The sequence below is a fragment of the Miniopterus schreibersii genome (genome assembly GCF_964146895.1).
Source record: "Miniopterus schreibersii genome assembly, chromosome: 2".
Taxonomy (NCBI): Eukaryota; Metazoa; Chordata; class Mammalia; order Chiroptera; family Miniopteridae; genus Miniopterus; species Miniopterus schreibersii.
The window spans coordinates 53,344,692-53,372,192 of record NC_138102.1 but is presented as its reverse complement, the minus strand read 5'-3'; the positions used below and the strand labels follow the sequence as shown (position 1 = coordinate 53,372,192).

Sequence of the window (27,501 nt, the reverse complement as noted above, 5' to 3'; positions counted from 1 at the left end):
AGGTAGAGTGTCCCTTCAGTCTTTAATTTAGTTGACACTAGATACCTGTGCCTTTTATATATACTATTCCTTTTATACTATCTAAAAGGAATACATTTGGCTCATTTCTTTGTGCTTAGGCTCTTGGCTAGAACTCTGGATGAAAGAAATGCTACCTAACATCCCAAAATTAACATTTGAAAATCAATCCTCACCTGAGGATATTTTTTTCCATTGATTTTTTAGAGAGAGTAGAAGGGACGAAGGAGGGGGAGAGAGAGGGAGAGAGAGAGAGAAACATCTATTGAAGAGAGAGACACATCAACTGGCTGCCTCCCACATGCACCTATTGGTTGCCTCCTGCATGCACCCCAACTAGGGCCTGGGGTCGAATCTGTAACCGAGGTACGTGCCCTTGACCAGAAATTGAAGCTGGAACCCTTATGTCCGCAGATTGATGCTCTAACCACTGATTCAAAATGGCCTGGGCCAAAAATTAACTTTTAATGTTGGTAAAGTGTGGTCTAACTTTTGGTGGGTAAGAAAAATATATATATTTTTGCATGATAATTCAGTATCTCTCTTAACGATTTGAAATAAAAAGAAAATTTTTGTTGACTTTTTTTAGTAATAAGGCTCTTTGAAGAATATAATATAAATAGGCATAGAGAAGGGAACATCAGATATGTAACCAATGAACAAAAGGATGGATGATATTACAGTTTGAGAGTTTAGCTGGAAGAAAAACACATAGCACAAGAAAATACATCAGGGGGCTATTCCATAGTAGGTTCATTAGAGTAAGAGCATGGAGTATGTAATGGGCATCACCAAGTGTTAAGCTTGTTTGGTCTGAGGTTTTAAGGACCCTTAAATTTCATGTTAAAAAACATGGACTTATTCTTATGAGCAAAGAGAATATAAGGATTGGGCAAATATATGGGAACAGATGCAAGTCTCTGAAAGCTGAATGATGTCCAAGGATGTTGTTATCTTAAGCCTGGAATGTCAGAAGTGTTGAGGGCCACTGGTGTGAACAATGGAACAAGGAACGGATCTTAGCAATAATGTCTCCCGCTCCTATGCACTGTGGGATACCCCTGGGGTTGAAAATGGGCATGCAAATCTTTTAAAAAAAAGTTTTATCCTACATGGATGGTGAGCATATGAGTAATTGTTACCATTTCCTAAATTCCTACCGTGGTCATATAAATAAGCACCAATCCTCATAATGCTGTAAATGATTCTCATGTTTCCTTTATAGAAGAGGAGATAGGTACTCAGAGCAGTTGAGACAGTTGTACAAGTTTCCAGAACCATGACTACAACTTGGTATGGTCTAATATTCTTTCTGGGTAGAGAGTCTGATGACCAGCTTCCTCTCTACTGCCCTAATGCTGACGTCTCTGAAACAACTGAAAGCTTTAACTTATATCTGTCCCTTAGATCACCGATAAAAGGAGTGGCCAGGGAAGAAACCTTGCATGATTACCTGATTTACTCTTACACAATATAAAAATACACACTAGAAGTTTACAAGTCTGTGCACAGATTGTATCCCAGGTAGTGAAAACAGACTATACCAATATGGGTGTGGCAGGAAGGGCTAAGGAAAGAGACACAGTGTAGAAGTGGATCTGGAGTCCAAAACACAATCTCTGGCCATTCTCTAGTTTTCTGCAAGTTGATAGCAGAAAGTGCCTTTAGTGGATAGGGTCAGACCTAACAGTGAAAGAGCCTTTGATTTGCAGCCAGTCTGTGAAAATCATAGGAAAAGCTGTTCTGTGAACACTCTTCTCTACTCTTTTCCCTAAAAGACTTTTGAAAACAGAAAAAACGACATTCACATATTCTGGTCAAATACCTTACCATGAAAACTGAGAAAACAGGTGAAAATAAATTCAAGTGCATATTACTTTCTTTGAAGTGATAATCAGATTGTCACTACTGTGGTTCCCCCTTTAACCGCAGGGTATGTGATCCAAGACCACCAATGTTTGCCTGAAATATCGGATAGTACTGATCTCAGTATATACTATGTCTTTTCCTATACATACATAGCTATGATAAAGTTTAATTTCTTAATTAGGCACAGTAAGAGGTTAACAACAATAACTAATAATAAAATAGGACAATCCTAATAATATACTGCAGTAAAACTTATGTGAATGTGGTCTCTCGCAAAATATCTTGTTGCACTCACCTTCTTATGATGTGAGATGATAAGCTGTCTACACGAGGAGACGAAGTGAGGCGAAAACGGCTTTCTTAAGTAAAATAAGGGTTACTTGAACACAAACACTGCGATACCCCAACAGTCAATCTCATAACCAAGGCGGCTAAGTGACTAACCGGAGGGCGTGTACAGCGTCCAGACGCCGGGAAGAAATAAGTCACGTGCCAGGCCCACGGAGCCTAAGCAAACATCGCGAGATTTTATCCGCTACTCAGAAGGACAGCGAACAGTTTAAAGCTTACGAATTTTTTACTTCTGGAATTTTCCATGTAACATTTTCGGACGATTGACCACAGGTAACTGAAACTGGAGAAAGGAAAGCCTTGGATAAGGGGAACTACTGTACTTTTCGTATGTCTGGTGCTCTCTCCTATGACTAATTGACAGTGAGGTAAAATCTGTCATCCGTTACTAATTATACTTCTTCTCGACTTCTTTGTCCACATTCTAATATTTTCGTACTTTGCTGTATTTTTTTTTCTGCCCACTTTAAATCTTTTTACTTTCTTTTTAAGAATAATTTTTAAAACTTTCTTCTCTATTTTTTTGAAACGGTACCACTTCAAGAAGCCCCCACGCAGTTAGTTTCTCACCACACTTCATGAGTTGTCCTGGTAGAAATGTCACTCGCTGAAAATGCTATTTGCCCTCCATGCTGGGCTGTAGAAGTAGTTTTGCAGTGACGGTTATCAGAGGGAAATGTGAAAAGTTATTCTGGCCCCTTTTTCCCTTCAAAACCTTGAGACAATATGAAGTAAGAAATAGGGAATATTAAAGTATTTTGGCATGACAGATGGGGATGAAAGGCATTTAAAAATTGTATATGAATATAACTATTAGTCAACGAAAATTAGTCTTTGCCTTAGATAAATAGAAATAAAGTAAGTACTAGGTTATATATGTTGCTATAAAATACATTACATTGCCTTAAACTATATAAAAACTATATATGTATTTACAAAATTAGCTAGAATCTAAGTTTAGAAGCAGAGGCACATTTTCTTCTGCCAAGGTAACGGAATATGGCAATAAAATGAATAGTGTCAAGATTTGTACAAACTCAATGGCTCACATAAATCAATTTTTGATCTATGTGCTTGGTTGCAAGACATTTTCCATTTTGGAAGATTGTTGCAATCTTCTTGGTGGGTACGGAAAATACTTTCCCTGCGCAATAATTCAATATTTCTCACAACAGTGTGAAATTAATGGCAAGTTTGTTGACATTTTCCTCAGGCAGATGTAAAATTGTTCCTTCTAAACATTGCTATCTTCCGCAACTGAGGAGATTTCCTTGGAAATTCTTGCCAGCGAGGTCTTCTGCCTTCATAAACAACGGTCCTTTCCCTGCACACACCTTCAGGAGCACAGTTCAGCCACGGAACACCCAGGACCATCTCAAAGTTCAGCCCAGTCAACCTTAGCAAGGTCAGTCAATTCCTGGAGGAGGATGGCAGAAGGTAGGGATGGAACCTACAATTTAACCAGAGCCCTGGCAAATATGACTCAGTTTCTAATGGCAACAAGCTCAAGCTCCTTCGTGAGGCAGCTTCATAATTAAATGTTAAAAGTGCTTTTCTATGAAGGAGCACACTCTCCTTCCCAAATCCTAATTTAATATTCATCTTCAGAGCTCAAAGCTTAGTAGAAAATTCATCGTTAAGATTCTGCACACTTAGCAGGTAGTATGTGATTAAGATGCTGCCTTGGTGGCAAGGCTTCTAAATCCAGTGCTCTTATTTGCTACATATACGGTTTTTGAATTTGGGCCATCAGGTCTTTGTATTCCGTCCATATTATTACCTCACATTATTGCCAGCATTTTCTGTGGATCCCCCTGCAAGGATGGGGACTGAGAGAGGGAAGCACGTTGAGGTTCCGAACAGCTACAGGGTGAGGATGTTAAGATCTTTGCACACCAGCCTGGCCTCAGTGTGAAGAAGTACCTCTCCTGAGAGGCAGTGTGATGAAAACTCAAATCTTTGGGTAACTGTACAACAGCATATATAGAAAAGAAAACAGGAATAATAACTTATGGGGCAGGAGAAAAAGAAAATCAAAGAATAGAAATGAAACAAAGAATCAAAACTGAGTAGAAAAGATAATAAATAATATAAAGGTGATCCTAGAGGTTGGATACCTTCATTATGGTTTCAGTTCTGTTCTTGAATGCTGTGCAACTTAGGGCAAGGCATTTAACTTCTCTGGGTCTGTTTCTCTCCTTGGTATGTTTTGACTATATGATTTATGTAGTATTTTATAATGTTATCATCTAGTAGTCTATTATCTTTAACTCATATTTTCAATAAGTTCATAGATTTTCCTACAGTAAAACACAAATATGTCTTGATTGCTAATAACATATTATAATGATTTAGCAGGAATATTAGTTAAAAAGTGGCCAAATAAAGACTTAAAATTCACAAAGTTCCTCTACTTTAAAAACTAACTATATGCATACTAGTTCCCAACCTACCTAATTAGATATAGCGGAGGCAATGTAGACGACAGCCTGCATAGACAAATTCTTTCTGTGTAAATCACCTACGCCAGGTAGAAAATGTTTTCCAAAATGTAAGACTATATTATTTTAAAGTTCATAGATTTTCAGTGGTTACTTCATAAATATTTTAATGTAAACAAGGTGCTTTCCTTTGATTAATACAACTACTAGGAAGACATTGATATAATCCAAAACTTCTATAAACATGTATTACTCTTAATAGCTGTATCATAATTTGGAAAAGAGCAAAACAAGTCAACATGTAAATAAGTTCAATGGAATAACCCAAGAATTTTGCATTAATAAATCAGAAAAGTAAATTCATCCAGATAAGATGCAAACTAAAGATTCACACTATGTTTCCACGCAGACAGTCGTTCATAGGTGTGTTGAGTTTTTATTAATTAATAAGAGAGCATATGTTAATGGTAGATCAAGCATTAGACTGGATGTCCGGGGGATTTGGATTTTATGTTTCACCCTTCTGTTTTTTACTCCATGACTTTCTCAAATCCTGTGCCTCTGTTTCTATGTCTGTTAAAATGAGGGTAATGATATGTACCTGGTCAATGTGAGATTTAATTATAGACTTTAAAAGAACTAAAGCCTATGTATGTCAAGAAAAAAATGGTGATCGCTGTTTCAATACGACGAAGGCCTTTGTCAAAAAAAATAATCTATAAGTATATATAAAAGCCCTGTAATTTTCTTAGAGCCCTTAAAGATTTCCAGGTACACTAAGATCTTGTCGTGGATACACTCATCCTGTATGCCTTCAGGTCATCCAGCTGACCTATGCCCTTTAGTACCACAGTGAGAGTAAATGCCAGGTAAAAAATTGGGGGTTGGCACATCCTTAAAACAGGCTCAGAAACAAAAGTATTAGAAGGGCATGTGAGAGTGTTGTTATTCCAAATGCAACCTTACATTTGGAGATGTAACCTGTGGCATAGCCCCCTTGGCAGAGAACAAAGGTAAAGCACCATGATCATTTCTGGAGAACACAGGACTCCACTCAGCTAAGGGGATCCCTTTGATAGAATGCAGAGCTTCATCCTCAAGATGAAGGTAATGGGACCACAGTCAGTCTTCCTTTTCCATTTATAGGAGTGCCCAAGTCCAAGGCTCTGCTCCTTCTGGTTGTGCTCAAGTTGCTTCTAAATTATCCCTCCTTAACAAGGAGACAGTGTGATCTTATGGCTCTAAGCGTGGTCCGCAGTGGCAGCTTTGGAGGCCAGGGCAGACCCTTTCCATGGGAATATTGTCAAAGGGAGAAGATGTGAAAGGTGTCTTTGCCCCACTCCTGTGTGCCCAGCTCTCACATATACTGTGAAGCCCATGAGAATTTTGAGCCTCATAGTATATTTACAATATGTCATAGAATTATGACAACATTCCCGCTTATCCAACATCCTGTATCCTATTTGAAGTGTAAATATGTTTGTTTTCACCCATTATGAATATGACCTTTCAGGTAAGCACGAACATTGTCATGTTCATGAGATCAGAGGTGTATGAAAGTTCCTCTCAGCTCATCAATTTTCCCTCTCTATAGAGGAGGTTGAGTTATTGTATACATAAATCTTCACGTGTTTTGTTTTGTTTTTTCCTTGTGGGCATGTGAAATCCACTTACAATCCTTTATCACACTTTTATAAGATCAAATATGTGTAGCCAGCCTTACCTGATATTTTCCACACCATGGAGAATTTGCCTTCTTGTTAATTGCATCTGTAGTCTCAAACCTCTTTATAGAATCTTTCCTAAGTGATATTAATAGTAATGGTGGTCCTTTATTAATAATGCATAATAACAATAGCTCTCATTAAAACAGCATCAGTTAAGTGATTAGAGAAATGGTTAGAACTGTGGTTAGAAAATGGGCCTTTAGACATCTACACTACTAAAGACATTTATTCTTTCCCCCATAAAACAGAAATAAATATAATGACTAAGATCTTAATGAAATTCTGCCATAATTACATACCTGCACACTGGCGTTTTCATTTGTGGGTGAGTTTCCTTGGTGGTGGTGTGTGATAGGGCATCCCCAGGAGAAAGCACAGCACACACAGGATTATTTGCATGAGGTCCCTGCCTGCCCTGTGGTTTTCTTTCATTCTTCCCAAGCTGGAGTTATCACCTGTAGCAAAAATGTGAGCAGGGGGCTGGTTTCTCATCCTGGGTTTGTTACACATGTTGTGTGATAACATAACAGCGTATCTGAGCCTCAGTTTCTCTCATGTGTGAGATGGGAAGAGTTATATCTATGTGACCAAAATTTCATTTAGCTTGCAAGTAAAACTGCACCTTTGTAAAGTGCTCTAAAAGAACTATAAACATTCCCAGGTAATTCTCAGTCAAGCCCTGAAGCAGGTGTACTTGTTTCTTGCACTCACACTTGTTTCCAGCTTCTCCTCTCCTACACCATTGAAGGTGCCCAAAGTTCTCAGGTTGTCTTCTTAGGCACAAGGTGGCCTCTCATGCAAGTATAAGCTTGGCCTATCTGGGACCTCTACTCTAGCTCCCTCATCCTACCTTTCAAAGTATAGCTGAAGATAAAAAGGGAGTAATGAATTCATCATAAGATGTTGAATATTGATAACAAGGCTGTGTTACTTCTTCCTTTTCTTTCTCTCTCTTTTTCTTTTTTCCTTTCTTTTCGTCCTTCCTTCACACAAAAATGGATGGGAGGTAATACATGCAGTAAAAAGTACAGAATTATTAAAACTATAAAATGATGTGAAACAAGGTAGGAAGCCATTATTTAAATAAAGTAAGATGCATGGGGGAGAAATTACATAAGAATATGTAAGCGAGGGAAGCTAATGAAATTCATGATGAAATTTAGTATTGAGCTTCCAAGCAGACAAGGCAAAAAGGGAAGCAGCAAAAAAGTATGCAAGGGAGACAACATTTGCCTGCTCTTAATTCTGAGGGGGAAAAAAAGATCATATTCCTAGGTGCTTCAATTAGATGATAACTTCAAAGCAGTTCTGTTTGTTCTTTTTAAAAGTAGAAATAGTCTTCATATGGCTTTGTTAAAAAATATTAACGGTGGATAAAATACAAGCTGACCACACTATACTAAGACATCTGGGACAGTTGCATTTTTACAGTCAATTCTGATCTTAACCCTGAGATTACTTACAAAATCAACATCTATGGTATTAGGACCTGGGGGCTCATTTTGTAAGTGAGAACCTCTACTATAATAATCATTTTCTTCACTTACTTTGGTTTTGCGTGTGTATTTTCCCCATGGTGTTGGATTCAGTGTACCTTTCATGAGTTTTATGTCCATGTCTCATTTTTGGAACAGGGGACTCAGAAATGGAGATAGAGCCTTAGAGAAAACGGCCCAGAAATCATTTAAACCAAGCTGTAGCTGTCATTTTAACTTCCCTTGGAAGGAGATCTCCTTGGGATTATTTCACATATAACTTCTCAAAAATATTTTAAAATAAGCTTCATTAATCATTACTTGACTGTTTCCTAGGACTTGTCCCAAAGGTCTGGTGAGCTTTAAATCCCTAGTGACACCTGCTGGGGAGACCTCAGCTCACACTGCAGGCTTTCCGTTGCCTACGTCTTCTTTAACATGCAAAGCTACAGGCCCTGAGGTAAAAAGCTGGCTGCCTGCCTCCTCAGCTTGCAGCCAGTCTGCTCCTCTCCTGCAGGTGACTTCTGCTAGAACGACACAGCATTAGAGTCTCCCCAGGACTCCCTCGGGCCTTATTTCCAACCTTCCCAATCCCCAGGAAACAAATAGGATCTATCAAAGTTAGAGGGAGAGAGAGGAGAGAGAGAGAGAGAGAGAGAGAGAACAGAGACCGAGAGACAGAGAGGAGAGGTTCCACAGTATTCGCCCCCACTCCCAGCCCTAAGTTACGATATGCTGCTTCTTTGTCTGAAAACTCAGAGGTGAAAGATTCTACTTGAGCTGTATGTTTTGTTCAAGCACAGACCAAATTATGCTATACTTGCTTATATCCGAACATATTGGTTTATCTTACATAGAGTTTAATTGATGCAAACTTGAACTTCAGTATGTTAGATTTCAGAGAAAACACCATCCCTGTGATTTAGATTGCTGTTTTTTGGTTTTTTTTTTGAACAAAGCAAAGAGGAGCCAAACAATTACACCTCAGTTTCCGTTTATTTCTTCCATATTCACCAACCATCACAAAAATAGTGTTTAACCTCTCTTGCAGTATTACCTCTTGTGCCCTTTACTGCCCAATTGCAAAATTTCTTTTTGAGCCAACATCTGCATCCTTGGACAGATCAACTAGTGTGTAAAGTCCATGTTAGCTGATCAAGCATGGCTTTGTTTGCACTTATTCGCTGCGCATCCAGCACTGTGTAAGTGGTTTTGCATATTAACTAAGTGCACAGTAACCTTCCTTTACCTCCTCAGAGCCCCACCCCCTCCCACCCAGCCTCCTCGGGAAATCAACACTGTTACTCGCTGAGGAAGCTGCCAAGAGGTTGCCATGGCAACTGTTCTGCTTTCAGCAGCTACTTTTCTGGTTTGTAGAGGGTAGGGGGAGGAAAAAAAAACCTGGGGAGAATTGGGCGGCTTTCTGATCAGAGTTCAGATAAAGAAGGTCACAGTAATTTGTGGTCACTGCCTAAAACAGCCCAATGGATGTGAGAGTTACAGCAAAGGAAGCAAACAAACTAAAAGGTAAACACAGTGTTTCCAGGTAATAATTAAATTATTTGGTAGTGGTCTTAACCCGAAGCATTTCAAATTGATATCAGTCCATCTCATCTAGGATGCTATTTTGTTAGTCACTTCAGTTTTGTCCAGAGTCAAAGATAATGAGTTTTATGAGATTATAAACAGCAAGGGGGTAAAACAAAAACAGCATCAGAATGGGAATCTAACATCTGAAAGTCATTTTCTAAAACTTCATTCAGCACGGGAACAATGCGGCATTCAGGCATAACGAGCTGAGAAAGCCTGGTGCGCCAGGTCAAGTCGGCAACCTCTGAGCTGCTCTCAACGGAGTGGTGTGCCAAGGTAGGCCATGAAACAGTTTCATTTCAAAGAAAAGGGCTGGCATTAGGCAGGGAAGGTGCAAGAAGTCAAAAAGTGGAAGACGGGCAGATTTCAGCAGCATAGAGGGTTATGCTAAAAACTGTTCCAGACTCCTGCTTCATGGGATTTCAGCAGCTACCCATAAAAAAGCTAAACAGTTCACTGTGATTTCTGGCAGAAACCGGGCAGGGCTCATGCAGAGCCAGGTCCTGAGAGTGGCAGTGACTTACAGAGCCTCATACTCCCCTGCCCTAGCACACACCTGCTCCCCACTGGCCAACAAACTTCCCAGGGCTTCTCTGCATTCCCCTGTCCCTTGAATTATTTATTCAGCAGTGATGAAAACAGAGTGCTGTGACCTTCTTTATACAAACTACTATTTTTTGAATCTATATAGTTTTGTTTGGAACCCAATAACAGCTACAACACTGAGATACACTTAAAGGAATTGTAAGTTAGAGAGGCAAAACTAGTACAGAGAGACCAAATGGGATTGTAACATGGAGTGTCATTCTGGAAACATTCTCATTAATGTTTGATAATGTCTGATGACAAGATTATAAATAGTCTTAGTGGAGTAGCAGGTGAAGCACTAAGATCTCATAGGTTCACACTTCTTTAAGGACATGTAACAGTGCAGCAAGGAGTGTTGAGTTTGGAGCAAAGAGAGTTAGTTCTTTGCATGTAGTGACTTGTTTCTAACCTGAAATACAGCCATTTTTGCCCAACACAGTGATATGGTCTGAATATTTTCTCTCCCCCATGTCCCAAATTTATATGTTGAAATTCTAACCTCCCAATAATGATGGTATTTGAGAGGTGCTTCAATCATGAGGGTAGAGCCCTGATGAATTTGTGTTCTTATAAAAGACCCTCCTCATCCCCCAAGAGCTCCTTAGCCCTTTCCACCACCTGAAGATAAAAGGAGAAATCTATACCTGGAGAGGGCCTCACAGTTAACTCAGGCTTCCAACCTCCAGAACTGAGAGAAATAAGTTTATTTTATTTATAAACTACCCAGTCTGTGATATTTTGTTATAGGAGCCCAAACAAGCTAAGACAGTCCATATTGTGGCAGAGATAATAGGTTTTGGTCAACTTTTCATAGACTTTTGTCACTCACACTTTTTAAATTGTCTCTGACAAGTAGAAGGGTACTGAGGTAGGAAGGAAGAAGTGAAAGGGAAGGGAAGAAAATATAAATATTGGAAACAGAAATGACTAAAGCAAATTTACTCTAAAGCAGGATTCAAAATTTTTCATGATTTAAATCCTGCGTGATCTTTGTAGATGACAAGAGAGAGTGAAACAAGTTTGTTTAAGACATAAAATAAAATAAGGCCAAAGACCCAAAGCATTTTACTTAGCAAAGTTGTGCAAAACACTAGAAGACAATCTAGAAGGGAATAGATGTATGGACTGTCGCTACATTGGAGCTCTCCTAAGTTAAAGCAAAGTACTAAGAGGTAAAAAGCAGAGTGGGCTCTCCCGTGTATGCTTGATGTAGCTGGAGGCTCTAAATTATATAACAGGAACAGGATAAAGAGTGACAGTTCCTCACAGACCACAGCACATGTGATTAAATTATCTCACCAGCTTCATACTCCTGAGTATTTCTAAAATGCCAGAAAACCATGCGTTAATCTGACCTGTCTGCTGGACCCCCAGATAGCACAGGCTAGCACTATTAGTATTCAAAGAAATCTCTCCCTCGAATGGCTGATTGGAGGGATACCAAGTTTAGTCTGTGCGGCAGTTGAGTCCAGGAATAACACATTGAGAAATAATAAGGAGGGAAGGAATAAAAGCAAAGAGAAAATTCAGAAATTTGTTTAACTCTGCAACAGTTTCTAATCCATTCCTTTTCACTGACCTGATCTAATTCAAGCAGCTATTATTCCAGTGAAACACTGCCACAGCTGAATTTATTTTTATTTTGCCTGCTCAAAGGCAATGTAAAGCGAATTTGAGAGCACATCACCTTCAGGGAAAAGACTGCAGAGTATTACTCACCACCTCCCTCCTCCCCTCAGTGTGAAAAGGTTAATTTGAATAACGCTGCTGCTTCCACAAATAGAACAGTACCCAGAAGCACCGCCAATGAGAATGTTTTTCAATGATGTCATACTTATACCTGCTCCTTATTATTTGCTGAGTCGTGACAATGTGTTCTGTGAATCTCACATTTTATTGGTTAAAAGCCCTGCCATTCTGAGTGGCTTCTGGAGAGTTTTAGACACTGCAGTTTTCTTACAAGCCCAGAATTTTTTCAGCTTCTGCACTTCAACAAACTATTGGAAAACATAGAGTATTTTAGACACTTTCATCTTGAAAACAAATAAAAACCTTTTATAATTTATACCTGCTTAACATGGCCTCTGATACCAGGTCCGTTTGCAGTGTAAAAGCAGAATTAAGAAATGTCTGATTTTTGTTAAAAATTTTGTTTTGTTGAACAGAACTTTACTGAAGTGTCTATGGAAAGGTTATGTTTAAGGTGATATTGTCGCTACTGGCTTAATGGAAAACAAAACGATCCCATTTGTTCTACAACATCTTACCCCATGGAGCAGAGCATTCTTAAAAAGAACTAGCTCTATAATGTGTCAGTTTGTAGGATAAAGGGCATTGGAAGAAGAGAGATCTACCTGCTTTATTTTTTTCTAAGTGGATTTTATTATTTTAACTCAGTTAGCTTTTAGTGTCATAACATGTATGTTTCAGTTTACTCAGATTCCAGGGCTTTTCCAAGGAAATGCTTGCAAACAGGTTTGAAAACTGTATTACTGTGTAGTGAAGGAGATAGGTCAGTTGTGCCTGAGTTAGGAATAATTCAACTAACTGAAGGATTTAAAGAAATATTGTGATCAGCAGGATATACAAATTTCCTTGGGAGCACAGAAATAAATGTTGATCAAAAAGTCTCAAAATCTATTTAAAGTCTTGCAATCTGTGACAGCTAGTGGGCAAAGTCAGGTCCTCAGAGACTTAGAAGACAAAGTCAAGCTGTCCATGGTTAGTTGGTGAAGCAGAATGTATATATTGAAGGTTAATCTATTACACAGGAAGGGCAGTATATTAAATGCTCCAGTGAGAAGGGCAGGGCATGAAAGGAACAGCCAGATTTTAATGGGCAGAGAGAGACTAGAGAAGGTTCTTGTGAGGGAGAATGAGAGAGGAAAGGATGAGTACAATCGGAACAGGCCTCCTTGAGTGGATGTATGTACTGTGAAATAAATTTAGAAAACAGGTGCACAAATTAGCAAAGATGATGTAAACTAGGAAGCAGTAGAAAGTACCAAATATTTTGAACATCCATATCTCAAATTCAGTAGCTAATATCAAGTGTTTTTAAATGAAAATCTACTGAGTCTGAGGAGGGGTTAATTATATGTTATAAACATTTGATTATTTTATACCTTAAGTAAATGCTAATACAAAATTATTGTGGATTTGTACATTCAATGAGCTCTTACTGTGTTAAGAGTATGAAAAACATGATGAAAAAAAAGTTTAATTGTGCTAATAACTAGAGAATATAATTTTACCCTTCTGTATAGTTAGAAATACCTATAGCCATATTTATTGTACTTGAAATTCACAGAATTTCCATCAATAAATTGCACGTAAGTTTTGATTTCAGAGATCTGTCTACAGTGACAACATCATGGAAAGCACAATGGCCTCTGGTGTCAGACAGACTAGGGTTCAAATCCCAGCTCTAACTCTAATACTTAGTAGCTGTGAAACCTTGATCATGTTGATTAATCCCTTCACGCCTCAGTTTTCTTATGGGATAATGATGATACTGTAAGAAGCATATATACATTAATCAGTCTAATCCTCGAAATCGACTGCGAGTATAGTGCTTGTCTCAGTAAATGGAAATTTTTCATTTGTTTTTTGTTTTTATTTTATTATTACTGTCAAAGTCCTTTAAGGACCTCAACGATGTGGCACTAGGCTGACCATTTTCTTTCATTCTCGTTCTGCTCCAGCCGTGTTTATCTCCTGCCACTTCCCAAACATGCCCAATGTGGTTTAGCCTTTGTGGTTCCTCTTGTCTAGAACACGTCTCCTCCCAAATCTAACCTCTACTTTCTTCAGGTCTCAGCTCAAATATCAACTCTCCAGAGAAATCTGACTTAACACCCTGTCTAAAATAGCATCCCTATTGTTCTCTTTCCCATTATACCATAATCATTTTTCATTGTCACCTACCAGGACTAGACCTAACGTTATGGTTGTGCTTTTTATTTGTTTTTTATCTGTTTTGCTCACTTGAATGTCAGGGCCATGTGAGCAGTGGTGGCTTTGTTCACCTCTGTGCCTGGGAGCCTAAAACAGTGTCTGAACATAGCAGTTCTCAAAAAATCTTTGTTAACGAACAATGATGATGATGAAGACAGCAATGGGAACCCTAACAGTGTCATCACAGGGATGTGAGTACATTCACCAGAGAGGGGATATGAACTTCCCTGTCTCACACCAATGTTTAAGATGTATACAAACTTTTCTTTTTGAGCCAAGATGTAATATTTTAATTTTCCCATCACATCTGAAGGATCAAATCTTTACACAAAGGATGTCAATGCTCATGAGTAGATTAAGTTGGAAGAATCTAGTATAAATCACTGTGCCAGTGGTTCAGAAGATATTCTAGGACAAATCCTGGGTAAAGATTTTTAGCTAGTATACCCTTTCTAAAATCTGTCATTTTTGTTTTCCCTCCAGATTCTCCCAAATCTATTGTATTGGCTCTGACTCTCAAGAATTGTTGGGTGAAACCTAGGGACTTTGAAACAATAACAGTTAGAAAGCAGAATAGTAAATTTAGGAAGGCTTTAAGACATTCTCAACATTATATACATTTACACACACCCTAATACATATGTGTTGAATGAACTAATTGAAGGGTCAGAAAAATTTTAAGATCTTTCTGCTCTGTCCTGCTCTAATCAATCATGATGACAAAATAAACTCTCTTTTGGATTTCTATTTTCCCAGTAACTGAAGGACAATATGAGACAGCATAGAGCTTATGTAAGCATTATCCCTGCTGACATTCCAAGTGAACAGATCAAATGCCACCTAATCATTCTGTTACAGCTTGGATTTGGCAGTCTTCTATAAAGTACTGAATTTGAAGGAGCATCTGCCTTTTACATCTTGGCAATGTCAGCACCTGTGGCTGCTACTTTTTCTAGAAACTCATTAACATAATGAAAGTAATATGAAATAAAATCATTGCTAACCAGAATACTTTTGAAAGATTATAGATTCATGGTTGAAATTCAGGGTTTAGAGCCTATATTTAAAGAAAATTGCCTCTCTGACACTTTCCTCCTCTATTGCCCTCAATATTAGTTCTCCTAGATTAGTGCTTTTTAAATTTCAAATCTGGAGATCTTGTTAAAATGCAGATTGTTTCAGAATGTCCTGAGTGGGGTATGAAATTTGGCATTTCTGACAAACCTTTAGGTGAAGTGATGTGTGGTTGGTCTTGAGCCACACTTTAGATGACATAATGCCACATGTTTGGTTTTCTCTTCCAAATTAACATAAGAGTTTTTCACCATTCTTCCTGACACACCTTTTATCATATCTGGGTTCAGAGATTTTATTCTGAGGTATGTTCACATCCAATTGGTAACCAAGATTCTTTGAGCCTCCCTAAGAAATGTTTCTCTCCTCTCCATTTTCACAGGACCTGGCTCACCAAGGCCTTCCTCATCTTTCTCCTGAAAAGCTGTAATAACCTCTAATTTATCTCCCAATCCCCAGCATTATCACCCTCCAATCCAGCAGCTTACATTCTGTCACTATACTTCCTTTTCAAAAAAATTTTTTGATGAGGTCACTTCTTTAAAGACCCTTGCTGGCTCTCCTTGCTTAAAATAGAGGTTGGCATGGGCTCTGTCATCTGACGAACCTGGGCTAGAATCCAAGTCTCTTCAACTTCGTTTTATATAACTTTGGGTAACTGGCTTAACTTCTGAGAGACACACTTTCCTCATCTGCACAACAGAGATAATACTACTTATCTGATCGTGTTGTTACAAGATTTAGATGCAAAAGCATAGGTAAAGCACCTGGTCTGATGCCAGCCATAGTAAATGTTCAGTAACTTAAGTACTTTTTTTCCCTTTTTCTTTCCAGTCTAATCAATTTTGACTTCTCCAACCTCGTATATGGACACTCTGGAACCTCTTTCTTCTTGTCCTTCCTCCAAGCCACACGTATGCGTTCTCTAGCCCTACTGAACATCTATCTGCTGAAAGATTCTTCCCATTGTCTTCCACCCAGATCCCCTTCTTTCTTCCCTAGGAAGTCCAAGCCTGCTTACCAGGGCAGATTTTGCCACTCCCTTCTTGTCTTTGCACACCACTGTGATCACAGATCTCTCATAATACACTTGCTGTGATGTGCTGTTATGATTTGCACTGTGGCTGTTGCCCGACTCAAATGTAACCTTTCAGTGGCCAGGACTTTCTCTTATTTTCCAATTTTTAGGGACTTGAACATTTGTTTAATTAAGGAATGTAATTAATATGGTATGTACTTTAAAGAAATGGGTACTTCAATATTGTATTCTAAAAACTCTATATAGAGAAAAGTAATTCTTAAAGTTTTCTTAGACAAAAATAATAGCTTAGAGTAGTAATACTCATTTTTTAGTATATTTTACTATTTTTAGGGCCTGTTTTAAGTGCTTTGCATACACTATCTAATTGAATTCCCTTGACTATTATTGTAGGTGTATAATACCCATTTTACAGATAGAGAAATTGACATTCAGAAAAGTTAAATAGCTTTTCATGGTTAAACAATTTATAATTGTTAAAGTAGGGATTTGAACATATATCTGCCTCCAAAGTTTATCTTTTATATAGTACTATCTCATGCAACCTTCTGCCATAAGCTGATTTCAACTCAAATATAGGTTAAAAGCATGGATAGAGATCTTTACTAGAAAAGAATTTGAGGAGCATATAAAGGTATTCTCTGAGAAAATCACATATGTAAGTGGTCTGGACATAGTAGTTATTTGGTAGATAAAACATAGAACTATAAAATTCTAAAATCTGGATACCCTGTAAATCTTTTTCTTTTCACTTATTATTTGTTTTGAAGAATCCATTTAGCAGTCTTGCTCCTGAGGGAAAACTATTTTAATGATGCCTTTTTGACTTTCAAAGATACTTTTCCTTTTCTTGACACAGTAGTTTCATAAGCAGTTTTTTCACAGGTATAACTGAATCACCTAGGAGAGTTCATTTCTGTCGTCTCAGAGAGATCACACTAAATCTAAGGCAAATCTTGAAAACTTCTGTGTGTTATCTGTTTCTGAGAACTGTTAGTTGCAGCAGACCCTCCAGATATTTTCAGTAGGGGAAATCTTGTCTACAAGAGCCTTTTAGGGAATAATCATACAGCTAATTGCATCTGCAATTAATGACAAATTGGTAGCTTGATGAGCAATTGTGATCCCAAATATGTTTGAAGCCTCTTGGCAAAGCAACTACAAACTGTGAGAAAAGTTTTCAGTGGGGACTCTAGGAATATACAGTGGAAGTTATGTTCATGGATTCACTCGTTCATTCATTCATTCATTCATTCATTCATTCATTCATTCATTCATTTATTGGTCTTAATGACCTCTTGGAAACCTCAAATCTAGAATCTGTAGAATCTGTCAGGTTTCTGAATCTTTTGAAGGTATCTAGATCTAGAATATGCCAGAATATTTTGGAACAAGAAATTTATACCTAGGAATGCTTTAATGTTGACACAGCATTTCTCGACGGGTATTCCCTGGAACATAAGAGATGTCAGGTGAGAAAATAAAATGTTCTAAGGCCAAATTCACAGAGAAACACTGAGTTTAAAAAAAGTGAACAGGGTGTTTTTTTTTGCTACCAAACTTCTCAGAATCTTCAATATGTCAATGTATATTGTAACTCTTGGGATAGTATAATTGTCTTTTTGATTTGTTTTGTTCAGGGATTATTTAAAAAAATACTAATATGCAGAACAGGCACTTAGAGCTGTGGGCAAGTGTTTTCCCCCCACCAGGCTTTCAACATATTTTGTGTGGCTATGAGCTAATGTTCTACTCACTGGTGTGGCACCAGTGAATCAACTCTGTGCAGACTTGGTCTAGAGAATAATGAAAAAAGAGTCCCACATAAAACACAAAGCAGCAAATAAACATAAAATTTTGATATGTCCCATGATATAGAGTTCTGTAATTATAAATATTGAAAATTTAAGAATTAAATGTATCTTATACAGTTTCAGAAATATATTTTAAGTTAGTGAATTCATTTGGATGAACTTGACATTTTATATTTTCTCCACAGTAGTACTAAAAACACTGTTAATGTTCAACTAATGTCAAAATGTCAAAGGTAATAATGCATTGTCAAAATAGGAGAATTTAAATTTTATTTAAACATTTGTAATATTTCAGATATCTGGTTATCAAGATCTCGCTATCACTTTCTTTTCCATTCTGAATCTTACCATCTGGAAATCATGGCCTGTGACAACCCGTATGGTGTGGTCAGGAGGAATGAGATTAAGTATAGTCAACCTTTGCAGTAGCACAGTCAGTGTACAAGATTCTAAAATGAGAATCCTGGATTCATTATATTACTGATAAACATGTATTCTCTCATTACCGGGACCTGAGACTTGATTGTCAGAGAAGTTTTGCAGTTTTAGTTTTCTAAGAAATTTACATGAAAAACATGGGGAGTAATAAATATGTTACCAAGAAAAGGATGTGGGGTTTGTAGGTGGATATAGATGTAGATCGTAACATTGGCTGTGTGTTATTCGCTCTTTCCATGACTAGTAGGGAAAATTTATCTTCATTAAAGATGCTCTTCTCAAATTAAAAACTCAGTTTCTCAGCTGCACTAGTCACTTTTCAAATGTTCAATAGCTACATGTAGCTAGTGGTTACTGTATTGAACAGGGTAGGTGTAGAACACTCCCATCATTGCAGAAAGTTCTGGTGGGCAGCAATGTTTATATACAGCTAGGACCCATGTGGGAGTCAGGGTCTGATTTTAGGAAAAAAGAATTTTATCAGCACGTGGTAGTTTGTGAAGTTACAGAAGATGAAAAAGTACAATGTCCTAAATTCTTTAAAAGTTTAGAGCTCTATAAAGAGTTTTATGTCTGAGTACGATAAAGCATAAGAAGTGTAGACACAAGAAAGTAGGTTAACCTTTAGCTCTGTATTTAACATATTTATGTTTTTCAACTTACTACAATTAAGGAAAAGAACAAGTTCTCTTCTTTTGAAGCTAATCTTCTACATGACTCATCAAAATCAGGGATGAGTTTGTTTGCACAGCTTCACGAGAATTCAGTTCCATGACAATTTTCATTCTACTGCATTTGTCCAAAGAAAAAGCAGAGCTCCCGGCAGGGAAAGAACAGGCAATATGTAGTAAGGATAGGACCATGGCAGACAGAAATTAGAAAATTAAAGTGTCAAGGGCTTCAGAGACATCAAAGGAAAGGAGGAAAACATTAACAATGAAGAAACGATGGAGGAGAACTTCCCGTGCTGGAGACAAATGAAGAGCAAATTGAAACCAATCAAGAAAATTATTGTGTGAGAATTTACTGGACAGCCCAGTGAGCACTACTATTTAAGTAAGGAAAGAAGAGAGAAGACAGTATGTATAATAATGAAGGAACAAAAGAGGATTATATTTGGAAAAATGTCACTAACATCAATGTATAATTTTAAATCTGAAAACAAAACAAAACAAAAAAACCCCGCCTCTCTGTTTATTTTATGTTTAATTACAACTCCACTGAGTTAAGATTCAGGAACAAAGATAAGTATGATTTTTCTGTGAAGACAAAAAAATAAAGAGGTCTTAGAAATATAAAATTATCTTAGGATTTAAAAATTGGAAATTTATTCATTCTTCATTCATTTCTTCAGCAAATATTTGCTGAGTCTCCACTTTGTTCTGGGCATTTTTGTAAACACTGGGGAACAAAGCCAGGTCAGTGCCCTAATGGAGATTTCCTTCCAGTGGGGGAAGACAGACAACAAACAAATCAACAAATATATAGAATGTCAGATGTTTATCTGTGCTGTAGAAAAAATAAAGAGGGTTACAGGGGATCAAGGATACTGGAAATAGCAAGTACTGTTGATTGATAGTGGAGGCTTCTATTCACATAATGTGGTGAAGGAAAGTCTTACTGAAAAGAAAGCATTTGCAGCAGAGATCTGAAACAAATGCAGGAGCTAGCATGTGGCCATCTGAAGGAACACTGTTCTAGGCACAGGAATTAGTTTATGCAAAGTTCCTGAGGCTGACAGATGTTTGGACTGTCCAATAAGCAGCAAGAAGTTCAGTGTGGCTGGAACTGAGTGAATGAGAAGGACCCGGGAGAAGTTGAGTTTAGACGGGAAGGAAGATCAGGGTGTAGAAGGAAATCCAGGCCTTTGCAAAAGCATTGGGCTTTCTCTGAAAGAGATGGGAAGCCATTTGAAAGTTCTAAGTAATGTGATCCAATCCATGCTTTGCTGGGATTTTCTCTTCTTGCACCCTATATATGCCTTTCACAATATCTTTTTACTTCTTTGCCTCATGAATTGGAGTGGATATACACAGTTGTGTTAGTACTATGGGGTTCTTTTCTACCAAATTTTGGGCAAATTTAATTAATGGTAGAATTTCAATTATATCTTCTAAATAACATCAACTTGTCTTAGGTTACACAGCAGTTATCAGCAAGAGCAAATTGAATTTAGATTCCTTAATCTACAAATATATCCCCAAGTTTTTAAATAAATTCTCGGTGTTAAGAGCTAGTAAGACATATTTTGAAAGAAAATCTCCTAGACAGTTTTGGTGTAAAACTTTCAGCATGTGCATGCCAGGGAGAGAATTCAAAGCAGAGGGAGTAGAACTTAGAAATTGTCAAATAATGTTCCTAATTTCTACTTCATTTAAAAAAATTTTTAAAACATTTTCACGCTCAAGTGACTTTGGGCCAAGGGAGAGCTCAAGAAACCACTACAACCCCAACTTCTAGTTCTGTTTCCTTAGCTCCAATGTTTCAGGGGAGGCTAAAGAAAGAATAGAGAAATGCTAGAAGTCCTCATTTCTCTCTTTCCCAGCCTAGGAAGCAAACTGTCTACATGTAAAAATCATCCCTAATAAAAATTTTAAAAAAAGATGATAGAAAAAGGAAATCACATTTAGTTCCATAAGAAGAGCTAAAATGAAAAAAATTGAGATAGCTGAATTAATAAAATTATGCATTTTTATTTTATTTTATTTTTTAGGATGAGAGGGAAATTTTGAAGTGGAGGGCAATGAAAATAAAACATATAATCTTTGATAATAAAGAAATGTTTATTTAATCAAATAATCATTCACTTCCTGACTAGTAAATGCATCTCTATTTATTTTAGAGATTATTCTTTATTGCTAGCATACAACTCTTTTGTGTGTCTATACAGTAGTCATCATTTAATTTATAACATTGTGAGGAAGAATGGGGTTCTCAAAGGCGACCTCTAAGGTTTAAAGGTCGAGGGAACTATGGAGAACCAAGAAAAAAAGAACAAATATATAAATTAATATTCAAGGGGAAGGGCAAGAATGGACATATGGACTTGTTTCTTCATCTCTCTTTTAGAGTCTCCTTGGGCTGGTTTCATTTCAGAGAGAAAGGCAAACATCATCTTGCCTCTGATTCCTAAGTCAATCACTGAAAGTTTGAGGGGAATATGGTGCTATGCCCACACCTCACTTCAAGTCATTTTAAATGGCTTTTAACATAAGATTCACCCTTATAGTTTGAGATTCATTTTTTGTTTGTCACGTGATAATAATATTGAAGAAAACTGAAGATATTTTAATAGTCCACTCAATAAAGATAAGTGGTTTTCAGAATTAGCTTTGAAAACTGGTTTCAAGAAGGTGAATAGTTAGGTCTGGGTTTTGCGGGTGGTACTGAGAAAACAAGGTAGGCTTTAAGTGTTGGTGGGCTCTCACTGTTCTTATCTATTCAGTTGTTCCTATAGCACTGACATTGACAAGTAGGAAACGTTGTGGGATGTCCTTTGGCTAAGGACTGTGATTAAACCATTTTTTTGTTATTTATTTTTCTTTAAATTGAGATATAATTGACAAGTAACATTTTATTAATTTCAAGTGTATAACATGTTTTGATATTGTGAAATGGTCACCACCATAAATCTAGTTAACACACACCACACATAGTTATGGTTATGTTCTTGAACTTTTTTTGTTGTTCTTGTGATGAAAACTTTTAAGATCTTAGCAACTTTCAAATATACAATATAGTATTATTAACTATAGTTTTAAATAACTATAAAACCAGGGTTTTTTTGTATGAGAAAACCTCCATTACAATTTGGTATGTTGAAGAAGATTTGCTATTACATTTCTAGGGGTATAGCTTCTTAAACAACATTTTGAAAGTCAAATAATTTTGCTGTGTTTTTAAAAACTTTTGGACTTACGTATCATTTATTTTTTTTGTAGAAGTCTACAATGAGAAAGAGTACATCTAAAACAGTATTTTAATATAGTTCTTAGCTGACTATCTTATCTACAACAGGTCCCTGATTACTTTCACAGCTAACGATGCAAACCCAGAAAAATCCCTAAATGGAAATCCTTTTCTCCCATCACACACACTGTGCACTGTACAGTGAAGGCCACCCAAAATAAATCAGTGCCATAATTTCCATGATGACAGTCCCCAATACAGCATTTTGTTATTGTTTCCTTCAAATCACTAGAATTCTTCCCATGTGCTGTCATGTCTCTAGATAACAGCCACATGGAGATTAAGCATGAGTTTGAATGAACTTTTACATGCTTCTATATTTTCTTTTTGGATTTTATTATTTTTAGAGGCAAGTTATGAAAGGTTATTCCCTGAAAAATTTAGCCAGTTAAATGTGCAGCATAAAAACCTGAAGCCCTGCAGTCAGATACATAAAGAGCAAAGGGGAAAATGGGAAAATATTCCACTGGGGCTGCAGCTTTTCAGAATATGCAGGAATGATGTCATTTGTTTTTACAAAACCCAGTTTAAATTTGTTCCTGCCTATCAAGAACTGCAGCAGGGTGCATCTGTGCAGACTTCCTGCATTCCATATTTCAGGACGACAGAGTGTGTGCTGCATCAAAATCCAGCCAATCGCAGTGTGTAGTCTTGCTCTCCCCAATTTTCATCTGTTCCCCCTACCTGAAGACAGTGTGTGCTGCCGTGTTAGATCCCTGCTCAGCACCCTCTAGCCGTGTAATAGCTGCAAAGGCATCACTCCATGCCTCGGATGGTTTAAAGGAGAACAGTGCCAGAATAAAAACTTCTGGTCACCCACAGGCATTTCTTTCAATGACAACCTCCCCAAGAAAAGGGCTGTTTGTGAATTTCATTATTGTTTTGTTTTGTTTGTTTTAAATTGAATCTTAGCCTTTTCTTTTTGCATCCCCTATATCATACTGGAACCACCACAAGAGGTAAGGAAACAGACATCCTGGTCAATTGAACTCTTAGCAGCAGAAGCAAGAACCTTCAAATTGAATACCAACAGTTAGTTAGCTTTTTCAAGGCAAACCCCATTTCTGTATATATATTGGTACATGATGATTGAAACAATGAAGTAGATACAGCAATTTTACAAACTATGTTAAAGTGATAAGGGGAGATTATAGCATGCAATTCACTTACAAAAATAATAAAGATACAGAGTAAAAAAGAAACGTGCTAGCTAGCAATTGTGTCGCCTCACTTTTCCTTCATTCTTCCCCTCCATATAGAAATACAGATTATTAGCAACAGTGGTTTCACTGTGGGTTTATTGGTTGTGAATAGCAACAACCAAACTCTGGCTACTTTAAACGAAAAGAATATTTATTGGAAGGCTATGAGGAAACTCACAGAATGAAAGGAAGGCTGAAGAATGGACTCAGAGACAACAGGGGCCATGCCGTTATGGGGGTCTCTATAGAAGAAACTGCTTGTCTGGATTGTCAGTGGACTGCAGCTAGACTGAATGATCACCAAGCTTCCCTCCCTCTTCTCTCATCTCATCATTCTGCTCAAGGGGCAAAGTTCCAGGAGAGAGTGTCCCATTGGCCCATTGGTCATATGCTCACTCCTTGGCTTGGAGAAAGCAAAAGGCCCTTAATTTACTGACACACAGAGACATCTCTCAAAGAGACAGGAGAAATTCTTCCAAAGGAAGTGGATGTGCTGTTTCTTAAAAAAATGAAATTGGATGTTTTTTGCTCCTGTCTATGACCATGACCACTGCCTTGGGCCAGGGCCTCATAATTTCTTGCCCAGGTTAAAGTCCTCTTCCTTTAATTCATATTTTACATCTTTTAATGGTTCCTCATTTATAAGTGACAAGTCAACTTTTAAAAGTGAACAGGAGTGCTACTGATAATTACACCAGGACAAGAGGCATCAAGTGGGACCATCTTTGGCAAACTGGGATGTCTGGCCACCCTCCTTTTATTATACACTTGTGCTTTTCTGTGTTTGATGAATACACAGAATATTTATTCTTCAACATTTAACCATTCAAGGGAAACCAAAAGTTCTTTAATGAAGGAAATGTACTTTCTCCTTCTTTGTGTACTCTGCATTTCATCTTATGTTTGACACATGGCAGGTGCTCGGTGGACCTTCCCTGTGAAATTGTAATTGAGCATAGCTATTAAAGTCCTTTCCTTCCTCGTCACATATACTCCCCCATCCAAATTTTCTATGATTTAGGGAGTGAACCACCTCCCAATATTCAGTTTGGGGAGGTATAGCAAACTTCTATTTTCCTTGCCAACTGTCATTCTTTTCTTCTAACAGTGGCGCTAAGGTGCCTCACTCTCCATCTGATAAATAGGTAGGATAAAAAAACTAAATGACCCTAGACCATTTCTATTCATGAAATAGTAATAATGAAAAAATGGTTTTTGGCTGAAATAAAAAGTAAGATATTTTAAGAGAGTTCTTTTTTTAAAATTTTATTTTTCCCATCACCATTTATCTCCTCTATGCCCTCTTCCACCTCCACCCATCCCCCTAAGATAATTCTTAAAATTGAATGACAACCATTTTGTTATATACAGTGGAGTACTCAAACAAATTTTTCACTTATTCTCAAACAAAATAAGTGAAACTTATTTTCTGGGTTACCAGCTTTTGTGAATTTACAAATCCTCTGGGCTGTCTGTTGGCCAGATATAACCTTCTTATATCAGGAACGCTGCAATTGGACTGTACGTTTCTGATCTATGAGTACAAAAAAAATCTACTGTGGATTGTCTTTTCCACAGCCTGCTCTGTCCTCAAGATGAATCACAAGGTCATATTATTGATTCCCACTATTGCTCAGACCATGCCTTAAGGTCTTTCCTTAAGCAATATCCCCCTTATGAAACAAAGGTTTAAAAATTCCCCAATTTTTCTGCATAGCTGAATCTTAGAGTGAGAATCAAAGAGGTTTCCTAGATCAAGCAGAACCTCAGGCAAATTCCTTCTAGGCCTCTCCAAAGGCCGGCTTGATGGACTAATGAGTTGTACTTTACTCCGCATGGATGCCCTTGCTGCTTCCAGGTGTTGTGAGGGTAGGGAACCCAAGCCTAATGAGCTACATACAGCATACTGCACCAAAAATCTGTGATAAAGGTCCAGACTTTCAATGGAGACCAAGGCCCTAAAGCCAAATACATTTTATATGAGAAACCAGGTTGTTGTTTCCTGTCATTCTCACTGCTCTCCACCTTATTCATACTGTTTGCCTTTCTTGGAAATGTTTACTGACTCATCAATTTTTTTGAAATTTATATACAGGTTACTTTATAATACCAAATATTTTGGATTTTAGTTATTAATTTGAGAAAAAAATTAGTTAACTGAGGAACAAAAGAGAGGAGGGTAATTTCCTGTAAGGGTAAAGGAGTCTGGTAGAGAGATGACAGAGCTCCTTGGGGTGTAAAGTGAAGGAAAGTGGGGTGGAAAGTGATGTGTACGAGGTATCTCAGCTGAGGGTGAAGCAGAGCAGCTTTCAGGCTCGAAAGCTAAGAAGTCTTTAGTAAAAGAGAGCATGCATCGGTATCCACCAGACACCAAGTTTCACAAAACAAGAAAAACATTTTTCCTGTTAGAAACTCTACAACACTTAACATTTTCTCCTGTTACTCATTGCCAAAGGTAATTTTTTTCCACACTCTTGTTTTAGGTTTTCTTCTCAGAATTTGTCTATAGTAGCAGAATTAATGTGAAAAATGACTAATATCTGGATAAATCAAGCAGTGTCTCTTGTTATGCATCATTAATCTCCTCCCCTCTCTGAAGCCCCCCCACCCTGACTCACTCTCTTCCCCAGTAGCACTCTTGATTTTTCCTTTATTAAATTCTGAATTATCTGAATAATTGTTTTCTATAATTTACACTGCTTGAATACATACAGTGGGACTGATATCCATAAGAATTCCTTAACATTTTCCACATCTGCAGAGGGTATAATGGAAAGAAAATAAAAAGCTAAAAATCTATTGGCTGTGCTGGTTACCTAGTTCAAATTTTAAAAGTACTCCAAATTTAAAAATGTGCTTATATATAGAAGCATCTGCACATCCTTGTATTGGAACTAGCCTATTTATTTATAGTTAACTTCATAAAACTCTTAGGCTACTAAAGGTCACTAAATCTTTAATTTTATTTTTCTTTTAAAATTGTTTTTAACTTAACTAAAAATTAAAAAATAATTAGTGCTCACTCCTCTCTCTCTCTCTCTCTCTGTCTCTCTCTCCTCCCTCCCCCCCCATCATTTTTTAGGGTTTAAACTCTGTGAGAGCAAGACCTATATATTCTCTAATTATAATAAACATTGAAACTTTATTTCCTGCTTACAGTTCCAGGGGACTCACTTAATAAGTTAAATTCAGTGTGAATTCTTAAAAAAAATAAATCTTTCCATCTCCCTGAAAATATCTTTCCAGTAAAACTTGTTTGTTAAATGACTAGAGTTCCCTTAACAAATAAAACATAACCTCTGCTGCTGCTCTTTCCCTCTGAGGTGATGATAAATTGCTGAGGAGTAAAAGCCTTTACACTAATAATAGAGGAAAATTGACTCTAAGATTTCATCATTTTGTTTACCAGCTGTCTTTACAATTCTATAATAACCCTAGCCCACATTAAAAAAAAATTGTTCAGAGATAGTAAAATAGACGAGAAACAAATGATCCCTGCTGAAATTAGTTTAAGCAGAGGAGCAGGCTGGAAAGAAAGATTTGATCCAGAAACTTACCTATATCTCAGGCATGATATCCGGTGACCACATACTCGGTGCTGAAACACAACTCAGGAGCATTACATCATCATGAAAAACTTTCATTGGCTGCAGAAACCCCAAGGATAAGACAGGCTTTTAAGGTACTGTGTGAAAACTCCTGTTGGTTCTTTATCAGGCTATTGCCAAAATATTGAAAGACAGACTTTTCCTACATCAATACTGTCATTGTTATACTTACAAAATATTGTTAACCATTTCCTTTGCATGTTTATCTCCACTTTAGTCACTAGTTTCATATTTAACCCTAACCTGTTAGGAGATTTTTTTTCCTTTAAAAAAATTAAAAAATATATATTTTTTCTTTTATTTAACTTGGTTTTATTGAAGGTACACAGTATTGCTCTGTC

General features: G+C 37.3%; 1 long non-coding RNA gene across 1 annotated transcript in view; it reads right to left on the bottom strand.

Annotated features, from left to right (window-relative positions):
• The window catches only part of LOC308552154, a 41,373-nt gene extending 14,205 nt beyond the window's left edge, over positions 1–27,168 (bottom strand). The window contains exons 1-2 of the long non-coding RNA XR_013998109.1: positions 27,110–27,168; positions 6,706–6,861 (exon numbers count right to left, since the gene is read on the bottom strand). This is a non-coding gene — a long non-coding RNA (uncharacterized lncRNA). The remainder of the gene's footprint in view (positions 1–6,705; positions 6,862–27,109) is intronic.
• Positions 27,169–27,501: the final 333 nt, after the last annotated feature.